Below are 13,342 nucleotides of genomic sequence, written 5' to 3'. Positions count from 1 at the left end.
TGTTTTGGTGTTAATCAGGTTATTTTTTTTGAGGGAAAAGGTGAATATGGAACAATTTTAGACATTTATAAATCCTTTATTCCAAGTCCACACCAGGACTTGTGGTAGGATAAGAGAGAAAAACATTATCATAAAGCATTCTTTCTCTGTCAGGACCTTTCAAGGTGCCTTCTTTTATTTCTGGCAGACCCCTGGAGGTGTCTCAAGCATTCTCACAATACAGTCTTTTTAGCTTCTGTGTGGTGTCTACCATTTTCCTTGCTTCAGTTCCCTGCAGGGATGTCAGCTGCCAAGGCTGCTGTGCTGGCAAATGCCTTTGAAGATTCTGGGTGTACTCAGGTGCTGATGCAGGCTTTGTCTCCACTAGTGATGAAAGTGCTAGCACCAGCATTGTTGGGTCTGCAGGTGCCACTTTTTGTTCTTAAAGTCTTATAAAGTTTTTCCTACAATAGCCACCTATAGATTTTGTAGGCTTCTATATTTGATTCTTTGACTCAGTTGGATAAGTTCTCCAGCAGTGGTTTTTTAGTTTATCATGCAAATAGACCCGCTTCCCAGTTCTTTGTATAAACCTTGTATCAATTCCTATGGCTCTAAAATGCTATGTAACAAACAACTACCAGTCTGAGGGTCACCTGAGTGGCTGTAGCTTGTGAATCTGTCTGTGGCTAGTTGTGGGAAGTCGGGTGGCTTTGTTGATCCTGGCTATGCTATCTGACAAGTCTGACTGGCCTAGAGGGAGACATGTGGCTCCAATGCATGTCACCTCTCATCCATCAGAAGGCTGGTCCATGTTTGTTCTCACAGCAGTGGCAGGGTTCTAAGAGAGAAAGCAAGTGCTCCAAGCCTCTTGAGTCCTAGGCTCAGAATCTCGACAATATTCAAAGCAAGACATCAGGCCAGCCAGATTCAAGGGGTATAGAAATAGACTTTCTCTCTTACTGGGAAGACCTGCAAAATCACATCACAAAGAATATGGATATGGGAAGGGCAGAGAATTGGAGCTGTCTTAGCAGTCAATCTAATCACCACAAACCCAAACACCTCTGAGTCCTGGAGTGAGCACAGGTTGGCAACCTAGATAAGGTTAAATAAATTTTAGAACGATTAATTTGGCTATTATTCTAAAAATGTGGAATATAAATTGACTAGGGTAATGGTCTGATAGGTTGGTGTAACCAGCAAAATGGCTTTTGCCTTAAAAAATGATAAATCAGAAGGTTCTAGAACAGGTGTGATTGATTTGTAGTAAATGCTTGGAGTGGAGTGTTGAGGCTAGTAATGTGGCCACTTTCCTGGCTGAGCTGAACACAGAGCCTTGATAGATTGGCCATATTCACCGTTGTCATTGAAGGAAGGAGTGACAGCACAGTGCCAGATATTTGTCATCTGTGTCCTATCAAGGGCAACTAGCAGTGAGGTTAAAGAACTTTTGAAATTAATTAGGAGGAAGAATTTAAAAAGTATTGGTGATCAGATGAAAATAAAGGAGCCCTGACTGGTGTAGCTCAGTGGATTGAGTGTGGACCTGTAAACCAAAGGGTTATCGGTTCGATTCCCAGTCAGGGCACATGCCTGGGTTTCAGGCTAGGTCCCCAGTAGGGAGTGTGTGTGAGAGACAACCACACATGGATGTTTCTCTCCCTCTCTTCCCTTCCTCTATAAAAAAATAAATAAAATCTTCAAAAAAAAAGGATAATTATTTTTCTAGAATAACCCTAGAATTTGGATTTAATAAGTAGGTAAATGATAATATCACTTTTTTGATAATTCTACTCCTATTATATAAGGACTAGATCTAAGTCTGTATTATATAGGTCAGTCTTATTTTATATTGTATAAAGAGCACTTTCTTCTTCTTCTTCTCTATTGGTGCATATCAAACCACCCAAAAGCTTAGAAGATGTGATGGTTAATTTTGTGTCAACTTAACTGGGCCATGGATTGCCCAAATATTTGGTCAAACATTATTCTGGTGTTTTGATGAGGGTGTTTTGGATGAGATTAACATATTTATTGGTAGAATGAGTAATGTAAATTCCCTCCCTAATGTGGGTGGGCCTCATCCAATCAACTGAAAGCCTGAATAAAACAAAAAGGTTGGAGTCAGAGAGAATTCCTTCTGTCTGACCACCTTTGAACCAGGACATCCAATTTTTCTTGCCTTCAGACTCAAACTGAAACATCAGCTCTTTGTGGGTCATAAGCTTCCTGGCCTTTGGACTAGAACCACACCATCTGTTCACCAATGGCTGTAATGGGTCTCCAGCTTACTTACTCACCTTGCAGATATTGGGACTTGTCAGCCTCCATGATTATATTCACCAACTTCTTAAAATAAATAAATAAATACATAAATAAATAAATTATAAATGCATCTACAGACACACAAACATTCTGTTAGTGGTTCTGTTTCTCTGGAGAACTCTGGCTAATAGAGAAACTTTAAACAACAACCATTTTACTTCTCAGAATTCTATAGGTCAGACATTTGGACAGGGTGGAGTGGGGATGCTCCATGACACCTTGAGGCCTCAATGCTCTTCCCTCTGGCCTCTCCCTCTCAATGTATTCTCATCACACAGAGGTTTAGTCTGAACTTCTTAGGAATTTTGCAGATGCCCACAGGAGTGAGCTTTCCCAGAGGATAAGCACTCCTTACACCTGTTTCCATCATGTTTGATAATGTCTGGCCAAAGCAAGTCTAATAACCAAGCCCAGAGTCAGTGTGTGAGGGGTCTACACAAGGACATGGGTGCTTAGAGAGTAGTTCATTGCTGCCACCAAAGTTAAAGTTTGTCACATTGTGGGGGTGGGGGTGTTCTATTTGGGGCATATTGACTCTGATGTATTTATGTGATATCAAAGTAGGAAGAGTCAATATGGATCTGAGGCTAAGTACAAGTGATTTAGCTGGATAGATACATTTGGAAATCATAAATACATAGGGGTAATATGAGAATATTTTACAATCAGTACAACATGGATAACAACTAACTACAACAGATACTGCTTATAGCCTCAAAGCAGAGTCCCCAGGGGCCCTTGTTATGTGGCCTTTTCCCTTTAGTTATGGATTATTGGGAGGTGTCAGAAGTCCTAAGGAAAGAGGTAGGACAGTCAAGGAAATGAAAGGGCACTGGTGGGGGAAAGGCAATGGGCCAATTGGTAGGAAATATTGCAACATGTTTGCAACTGATCTGAGTATCAGCTCTGTATACAAGCAATAGCTGAAGCCATTGGCAGTTTGTTAACATACTGGGATAGGGCATTAAATTAAATCGTATGATATAGCCAATATTCAACCAGTTTTGGCCTACACAAAGCATAATTTTGTATGCTTCAACCTAATCAACAATGTGACAAAAATAGGTCTAAAATAGGTACCACAATTTACTTAAAAGCAGGTGAACAGGAACAGTCCTCAACGGAAATGGAAGGGAATAACTCTATGGAAGGTAAAGGGGAAGCACACAAGAGAGAGGGAATGGGAACCAGCCTTGAATACCATACAGTAGCATTTAGATATGATGATAACTGAATGTCTTGTATTTGGCAACTAGAAGGCCTTATATAGTTCATTTCAAAAAAATGGTCAGGTCAAAAGTCATGATACAGAGGCTTATGAAACATTTGGGAAGTGAGAACTTGACAAGGCTGAATTTAGAATAATATTTCCAGAAGCTTTGCTGATAGTAAGAGGAAAAAGGGTAACTGAATGGAAAGTAGAATTAGGAGAAATTACATTTTTTGGTGATGATAAATATTTGCCCAAAATTATATGAAGAATGGAAAGATCATACTTAAGGATCTTTCAGCTTATTGTTGTAAGACGATAGGTTACAAAGGTGAGTAGAGAGAGTAAAGTCCTGGGGTCCAGAGCCTAGGATTCTGGCTCTAGTGCTTCCACTCTTGAGGGTCACTTTGGCCACGTTATAGCACATCTTTTTTGTAAAAAGCAGTTCTCATTTTGATTGCATTGTAGGGTGGCCTGGGGGAGCTTTTAAAATTCTCTGTGCTCAGGTCTCACCCTAGGCTGATGACATCAGAATCTCTGGGATGCATCCAGGCGTCAGGATTCTTTTAAAACTCCTAGGTTATTCCAGGTGTGTTCAAGATTGAGAAACACTGCTTTAGAATGTCATTTGTTTGTTTTCTATTGCCTCAGCTTTGGTGCTTTAGCCAAAATACTGAAACAGATAAAGTCCCACTCAAGAGTCACAACTATTAATGTAGGCTGTGCCCCACAACAATGGTAGCTGTGACAGACCTTCTCGCAGGGCAGTGATTCTCAGCCCTAGCCATGTATTAGAACCTTCTGGGCACTTACAACATACTGATGTCTTGGCCACACCCCAGAGACTTAGATGTAATTGGTCTGAGATGGTGTTATGTGTTGAATTGTGTCTCCCCAAAAAGTAATGTTGAAGTCCTAACCACACATACTTCAGAATATGACTTTATTTGGAAATAATATCTTTAAAGAGGTAATCAAGTTAAACTAAAGTCATTAGGGTGGACCCTAATATGACTACTGTCTTTATAAAAAGGAGTAACTCAAATACATACAAAACATGTACAGAGGAAAGGTTATGGGAAGAGACAGAAAGGGACAGCCATGTTAAGATTAGACTGGACTCATGCTGCCATGAAGAATACCTAGGTCTACTGGAAGCTGGGAGAGATAAGAAGGGATCCTTCCTGTGCCGGTCTCAGCGGGAGCATGGCTCACACCTAGTTTTTGAAATTCTAGTCTCTGGAACCACGAGAAAATATATTTTTGTTGTTCTAAGCCACCCAGTTTGTGGTATTTTGTTGCACCAGACCTAGGAAATTAATAAAAATGGGCTTGGATATAGGCAGTTTTAAAAGTGGTTCAGGTGATTCTAATGTGCCAGGATTGATTTTCACAACTATCAAGGGAAAGAAGTGTATAGCGGGCATAACCTGAGTAGAAAATTATGTCAAAATCAGTTTAGAAACCATGCAAAAATAATTATCACAAGTATACTTAAAAATTAGTAACATGCCAAGTAATTTTAATACCTTGTTATATATTTTCTCCTCTTGGGCTTCACATTGTAGTAAAGGCACTTGCTATCCTGCTCCTCTGCAATTTTTTGCCTGGATGCTCATTTTTAGTATAATTTCTCACCTTGAGCAATCAGCTCCTGGATTTCCACTTTGTGTGTGCTTTGCAGGTTTCCTCATGGTGTATCCTTTAGTTTTTATGCCTGAGGGCACTGTCTTGCACCTATCCCTCTTGGACTTTATCCTGTTCATTTATAATGTAACATTTCTCCAATTTGTCAAAGTTACTTAGAATTCTGATCCTGCAGTCCAAAATTCTAATTCCCCTTACTCAAGGAGAGTCCCCAGGACAATTGAATTAAGTATTATGTGAACTCCAGGAGGAATCAATTTGGAGAGGATCAGATAATGGGAGGTTTATTATATTATGTACTGCATTAAAGCGTAAAGATGTATGAAAGATAAATGGTCAGTGCATGAATTATACAAAGAGTTCCTTAAATGAGACTGTGATATCAGTCCTTGCACAGGCATAGTATGAGATGTAAAATCTTGTCATTGTCACCGTCACTTGGAGTGTGATCCACAGATCAGCAACACTGACAACACCTGGGAGCTTATTAGAAGTGCAGCACCTCAGACTCCATCTCAGACCTACTGAAACTGAATCTGCATTTTTACAGCATTTCCAGGGAAGTGCATGCATATTAAACTTTGAGACACAGTGAAATGGTTTGTAGAAATGGTTCTGGCCTTGAAGAGCTCAGCGAGTAGGATGGTTGAGGAAGCAAGATATACATTTTGTAGATTAGTGCCTCTCAAAGTTTAGTCTGGAGAACCGTCTGTACTTGAGTGACCTTCAGTGCTTGGTAAAAAAAGAATATATTTGGCCTCTTCACAGCCTACTTAATTTGAATCTTTGTAAGTGGGACTTAGAAATTTACTATTTGACAAGTTCCCCAGGTGAATTTGATTCACATTAAAGTTGGAGAGTATTTGCTCCAGACCTATGGAAATTTATTTTGTTTCAACACACCTGAGGAATATGCCACTTTTCCATTAGTTTTACTGACAGTGTTCTAGAGGTGGCAGCTGCACTCTCCTAGGCATGTGTCATTCAAAGGATGGTCCACAGATCAATAGCATGGATATCCCACGGGAGTTTGGTAGAAATGCAGAATTTAAGTATCTACTATTATGGGCTGAATTGTGTCCCTCAAATGTGTTTGTTGAAGTTTAACCTCTAGCACCTCAGAATGTAAACATGTTTTAAAATAAGGAACTTTAAGAGGTTATTAAGTCAAAATGAGATCTTTAGGGTGGGCCCTAATCCAATATGACTGGTATCTTTACAGGAAGAGGAAATTGGACACAATATGTGTGTGCAGAGTAAAGACAGAAGAAGACAGGTATCTATAAGTCAAGGAGAGAGACCTCTGAAGAAAACCAATCCTGCAGCGCCTTGATTTTGGACTTTGATTGTCTAGAATTGTGAGAAAATAAACTTTTGTTGGCTAAGCCACCCAGTTTATAATGACAACACCCTAGCAGACTAATATGCCTACTAAAGTAGAATCTGCTTTTTTAACAAGATCCATAGGTTTTTCATCTGTATAAGAAGTTATGAGAAGCACTAGTCCAGGACAGTGCTTCTCAGCCTTTAGAGTGCCTCAGAGTTAACTTGAGAGCTTGTTAAAATACAGATTTCAGGTCCTACCCCAAGGATTCTGATTCAGTAGACCTGGAGTGGGGCCAGAAAAACCTACATTCCTAACAAGCTCCCAGGAGATGCCACTGTCCTTGGTATGTGAACCACACTTGAGTGTTTGGAACCAGTAGCATCAACCTTAGCTGAATGTTATCAGAAAAGCAGTTAAAGTCCCCAACCTAGACTTACTACACGGCCATGTTCTCTAACCCTGGAGAGAGTCAGGGGTGGGCCCAGTAAGATAATTCTGAAGCTTAAGTTTGAAAGCTAGTGGTCAACAAAAGCTGTGCAAAGGAGCCATGAATACATATTTTCCCTCTGCTGCAGGGAATCTGTGAATGTGGAGGGCTGACTTAAGATAGAATACATATATAGAGGGATGGGCAAAAGGAGGTTTACAGTTGTGAGTACAAGAAACACAGCATTTATTCTTTCTTGTATTACTATTCCTTAATTATTGCATTATTTTCATACAAATGACTGTAAAGAGATCTCAGGACATCTTCAGACCAATATTTGGTAGCTGCTACTACAGACTAAATACCTTATATTATTTCTTAATGAGACAGATGTAGTTCAGACAAACAAAGATACTTATTTATTGAGTAGTCTCTATTTAGTTTATATCACTAACCATTAATAGATACACTCATTTAGCACTTCATACATATGTTTGAACTTGATTCTATCTTCCTGGCTCACACTAACTGTGAGTCAACACCTTTCCATCAAAGTGCCTTTGATCAATTCATAAATTGCTCTCACTTGCTGTATCCTGTCACATGTGCCTTTATAAGCACACATTTGAGCATTTAACCATCAGCAATGAAAAACTTCAACAATGGCAGAAAAACTAAGAAAATGGCATGTGTATTTTAAAATATCCTTTAGAGATGTGCTCATTGCTGAGAAACTGCTTTGCTCAAAACTAAACCCAGCCCAATGTTTTTCTAGTTACAAAATAATTAATCTCTGAGTCAGCTTTTAATCTTATGTTAATGAGACCCCCTACAGTTTTGGCTCATACTTTCAAATTACAGATTGATCTATAATTAATAAGGCTTATAATGGCAGTACCTGAGACAAAGACATTATTGGGCAGCTGGGAAGAGAGAGCTGAGAAGTGTAGAAAGGGCATTTACAATTGCATTCTTACCACATACTAAGTTGGCTCCTGGTGACAGAAGCAGGTGTCTCTGGGTAGCAAGTCTGCTGGCTCAAGCTCCTCTAACAAGGAAAGCAGCTAAACTGCCTCTCTGAGGGCTGGTGAGGGACTGTAAGTGCTGCACCCAGTATATGCATTAGCAAAAGCACTCCTGCTTGACCCCAGCATGAAGTTTTAACCCAGGCTTGAAAAACTTGCTTTGAATTGACTTTAAGCTCCGAAAAAAAAGCATCAGGTAAAAAAATCATTTTGGGGTTTTTTTTTTCCAGTCATTTGTGGAGCTCTATGGCTATACTACATTATAGTTTTATAGCCTCAAAAATCCCAGTGGTTGGAGGAAAGGAGCAGTTGCTGATTAATTAAAATCTAATTTTCTATTCTACTATAATTGCAGCAGTAGAGGGGGAAAAAGTAAGACATTATTTCAAAAATGGAAATGATCTCTGGACTGTTTGGGCTTATTATGAACTCTGTGTTAAAATTTGTTTTAAATTGAATCAATAGAATAAACATGGAATGAGTCTGTGAAATCAATTATTTTTAAAGGATCTTAATGAAAGTCTGCATCATTTTGTTTAAAATTTTTTAGGCTCTGCCTGGATAGACTTAATAAAGACAAAGGAAAGAAAAGGAGTTCAGGTTTTGCGGTAGATCTGGGACAATCCTATAGGTCAACCTGTGTGTGGTTTATGACCATGATTTCTAGTTCTTTTTAGGGCACTGCAGTGGATCCTTTTAGCTTAAAACAACCAATTTCAATTCATTTCAAATTTTTACTCTCAGAATAATAGTGGAGAGTTGATATGGCTGAATTGAAATATACAAGAAAACATCAGAGATTCTGGCTGCCTAGCTCTGTTTCCTGATTCAGTTCTGAGCATGTGGGCTGGGTGTGAAGGACATCAGTGTGACAGGTGGTGACCGGGCACCCTGCGATCAGAACTGGCTCTCCCAATGTAATTACCTGGCTCACTGGTTCTAATGGGAAGGAAGGGTTGATTTTACCTCTTGGCTTTCCACTGAGTCCTCACATAATCTACAAATCTTTATAATCTGTAATTGTGAGGAGGGGGAAGGGGAATGGTCAGTGGGAGACACCTGGGGAATTTAAAATTTGCATTTTTTTGCCCTGGCTGGTGTGACTCAGTTTGTTGGAATGTCATTCTGTAAACCAAAATGTTTCAGGTTCAATCCGAGGTCAAGGCACATACTTAGGTTACAGGTTTTATCCCCTTTTGGAGCCCATATGGAAGCAACCAAACAATGTTTCCCTCTCATATTGATGTTTCTCTCTCCCTCTCCCTCCCTTCCTCTCTGTCTAGAAAAGCAGTGAAAAAAAATAGAATTTGCACTTTTTAATTGTTCCATTTAATGCAACATAACACTAAGTGTAAAAGAAGTAGGTTGCAAAGTTGTTAAGTCTATTTACATTTATAGAAAATTTATTTATATTTATGGTACATATGTATATATTTGTAGTATATATTTATATTGATATCTGTGTATATATGTATGCATTTTATGTAAATATATAATTTATATATAATGGATGCATATATTTATATAGATGTTATATATGTATACTATATACACTTACAAATATTTATATTTTAAAATATTTTATATGCATATATTATATATATGAGTATCATATAAGTATAGTGTCTGTATATGTGTGTATATCATATAAGTATTTATGCATATTTACATTTTATATGTAGCATATTTACATGTGTGTATATGTGTATATTTGTATTTATAAAATTATTTCTAATATATATAGCAGTGTATATGTGTATGTATCTAGATAGGATATAGAATATACTCCAAAATATCAAATGGATAAAGTGGTTATACAGGAAAGTAGGACTGTGACAATTTTTATTTTCTTTGTGTCTTCCTATATTCTCTAAATACTCTATGAATATAAAATATTTTCTACATGTAGAATATTGAATGTAGAACACTTAGCATATTTTAAGTGAGCCAGGTGGTGAGGGGCAAATACCATATGATTTCACCTTTAACTGGAACAATATCAACAAAAGAAAAAAGCAAACAAAATATAACCAGAGTCATTGAAATTAAGAACAGTGTAACAATAGCTAGTGGGAAGAAGGGTTTTCAGGAGCTACTATAAAGGACACATGAACAAAACCAAGGGGGAGGGTGGAAGCAAGGAAGGGAGGTGGGTTTGGAGGGGGTGGGGGAAGGAAATACAGACAACTGCAATTGAATAACAATAAAAGAATTTTTAAAATATTCTATGAATGTGAAGTATTTCTCTTGCAATCATAGAAAAGTCATTAAAAGGAAAAGAGAGGAGCTTTCCTGCAGGTCCTACACACCCTCAGAATAATTCTTTTCCTGTCGTGATGAGTGAGTTCCTGGTTCCCCTGATCACGGCCCTGTTCTTCATCTCAGATTGTCATCTGTGTCCTCTGTGACCAAGCAGCATAGTTTGCAGGCTACATGGGTTTGGAGGGCTGTCGCATTCGTCCTTGTCCTTGTTTCCTTCCGTTGGCATGCATGACCTCACTTACCTAATATGATCACAAAGAATCACCAGGGTCCCTTAAGTGTTCCTGTTCTTGGTGTTCACTGGTGCTTATATGATTTACCACATACAGGTCTCCCTTCCTTCAATTTTTCATGGCAGACAGAGAGAAATGAAGCTGTATCTAATATATAGATGTTACACAAGTTCCAGACCAGTATTCTCATATGTACAATAACTGAAAGGGCTTATTATAACACAGATCCCTGGGTCCCCTCCTTCCCCCAAGATTCTGATTCTGTGGGACTCACTTGGGTCCAAGGAACTGCATTTCTAACAAGCTTCCAGGCAATGCCCAGGCTGCTGGTGCTTGGACCATTCTTTAAGGTGCCAGGTCGAATAGTTCTCAAAGTGTGGAGCCCACTTCAGCAGCATCAGAAACAGCTATGACTTTGTTAGAATTACAGAATTTCAGATTTCATACCAGAGGTGTTGAGTCAGGATTTGTTTTTCTTTTTCAAAATGTTTTTTATCCTTATATGAGGACATTTTTTCATTGCCTTTTTTAAGAGAGAGAGCAAGGCAGAGAGTAAGGGAGAGAGAAACATCATGCTGAGAGAAACATCAGTTGGTTGCCTGCCGCACATGCTGGGTCCCTGGATTGAACTTGCAACCTGCATATGTGCCCTGGTCTGGAATCCAACCGCAATATTTTGTTTATAGGATGACACTCCAACTAACTGATCCAAACTGTTCAGGGCAGGATTTGCTTTTTAATAAGTTTCCCAAGATATTTAAGTGCACATGACAAAAGATGGAGAAGCACCTTTATGCACTCATAAGAAAGGCAGGGAGGGGGTGATGAAAGCGATGCATCCCCTTGCCTGAACCTGGAGCAGCCTGGCTGGCTGTAGAGGAAGAGCATCCCTGTGCCCAGCTCTGGGAATGTCACTGAGATTGTCGGTCACCAGGGTTGTAAAATTAAAGCACTGACAGCTGAGACAAACACGTGCATCAAGGCACCTGTTTGTAGTGAAAAGCCCATTTTTGTTGTCATTTAGCAAAAAGAAGATGTTGCTTTGGCCAAAAGAGCAATCCTCTCAGTTGCAGAGTACTTCTCCATGATTCATGCATCTCTAAACAAAAATTGACCTGCCTAGAGAGATTATCAAGTCCTAATCTGCCCCGTCCAAGTAAGGGTCCCACATGATGTGGTAAGATTAGCAGCTGGGGCAACCAGGAGCAACTGTTGAAAGAATTCAGCAGCAGACCCACACATACATAGTAACTCTGAGCAGAGATAAGGAATCTGTCTTTGAAGTAATGGGGATGCCTGAAAATGTTGATGAAGCATGAGAAGAAACAGAAATGCATATTGCCATGCTTTCAGGAAACCATATTGAGCTCAATGAAGAGAATGATTTCCATTACAATGGGTACCAATGCAAGCTTTAAAAGTGGCATTAGCTCTTCATGGTTCTCCTCAATTTCAGTGGCTCCTAGCCTTGCAAGAATGATATCCAATCATCAAAGTGATAGTTACAGTTCTCTGGATAGTGGTTCTCAGACTCCTGCTTTAGAAGCAATAGGCTGGCTGACTTTAGTCCGACAAGCTCATTTAGCACAGGAAACTTTGGACTTAGAGATAAACTACCATCTGTAGGCTCAGATTTTGTGGTTGATTCTCCTGCCTTTGACTCTTTACCAATATCTGTGCTAACTATCTGTGCTCCATTTAAACCAGTTAACCTACTCTCTGGCTTTGGGAGTGATCCTTCTGATAACATGAAAACTCATTGTTGAGGACGTCAGTTATCTACTCCTTGTGTCTACTACCTTTCCTGAGAGCAACGAGGACCCACTTGCTTGGGGGATTAGGAGCGACCTGCCTAGTATAGGCAACCAAATTGGCCTTCCCATTATTTCCCTGCTTTTTCTAATGGTACCAGTAGTTGCTCCTCTTCCAATGGAAGTTCCACCTCTAGCTCACTTCCAGAATCAAGACAAAAGCGTGCCTTTGTTAATTTGCTTTGAGAATGAAGTTATTGCTGCCCTAGTTTCATGTGGCCACAACCTCTTCTGCATGGAATGTGCCAACAAGATCCATGAAAAGAGACCATCATCATGTCCAGTTTGTCAGACAGCTGTTACTCAGGTAGTCCAAGTTCCCTTTATATACCTATATGGACTCCTAAAGGCATGGGTATAATGGTACTCCCAGTAAACTTCCTAATGAATTTTTATGACTGTTATTAGGCTTTATTGGAATTAGGGTAAAGTTGTTAGCAAACTAATAAAAGGTTGCTATGGTGACACTGAACCTAAGTGGTCTCTTGTCTATAAGTTTGATTTAAATTATTAAAATTACCCTGTAGACCCAGAGACATAGCTTGTTATAAGAATTCCTAAAGATGAAGTTTGACTCAGATGAGTGAAGATAATCATAGCTGTGTGAGCCTATGAGAAAATTGTATATATACATCTAATATTTCAAAACAATGAGTCCCAAAGCCTAACCACATGAAGAGTTTATGGGGGTACTTGGCATTACAGATGATTCAGACACTTCCAGGGCTGCCTTCTTTACACTGCTAGTTTTGACAAAGTAGATTTGTTTTTTTTATTTTATAACTTATTCCCAATTTTGCAGGATTACAAATAACTTTTTAATGCATTGTGAATTACTTATTGGTAATAATAGGGCTAACAACAGTTTATTCAATCACTGGTTATAATTTTGGACAAAAAAACTGCTATATTGACCTTCATCTTGTGCAGTTGGTATGAACAGTAGATCAGGAATGCAATTGTGTCAATTGTGAATTCCTATCCATTGCCTCTCTTGGTGAATGTGGAAATGGTCACCCAGGTTTTCTCATTTCAGGAAGGGCTTTGGGATTCACCAATATTGGCTAACAATTGAGGATGCAAATATTCCATT

At 39.1% G+C, this 13,342-nt stretch overlaps 1 pseudogene; it reads left to right on the top strand.

Moving 5' to 3' along the window:
• The first annotated feature begins 279 nt into the window (after positions 1 to 279).
• Positions 280 to 12,610, top strand: LOC114506068 (annotated as a pseudogene).
• The last annotated feature ends 732 nt before the right edge of the window (positions 12,611 to 13,342 follow it).

Source organism: Phyllostomus discolor, chromosome 9 (genome assembly GCF_004126475.2).
Source record: "Phyllostomus discolor isolate MPI-MPIP mPhyDis1 chromosome 9, mPhyDis1.pri.v3, whole genome shotgun sequence".
NCBI classification, from domain to species: Eukaryota; Metazoa; Chordata; class Mammalia; order Chiroptera; family Phyllostomidae; genus Phyllostomus; species Phyllostomus discolor.
This window is presented reverse-complemented; position numbering and strand designations above follow the sequence as displayed.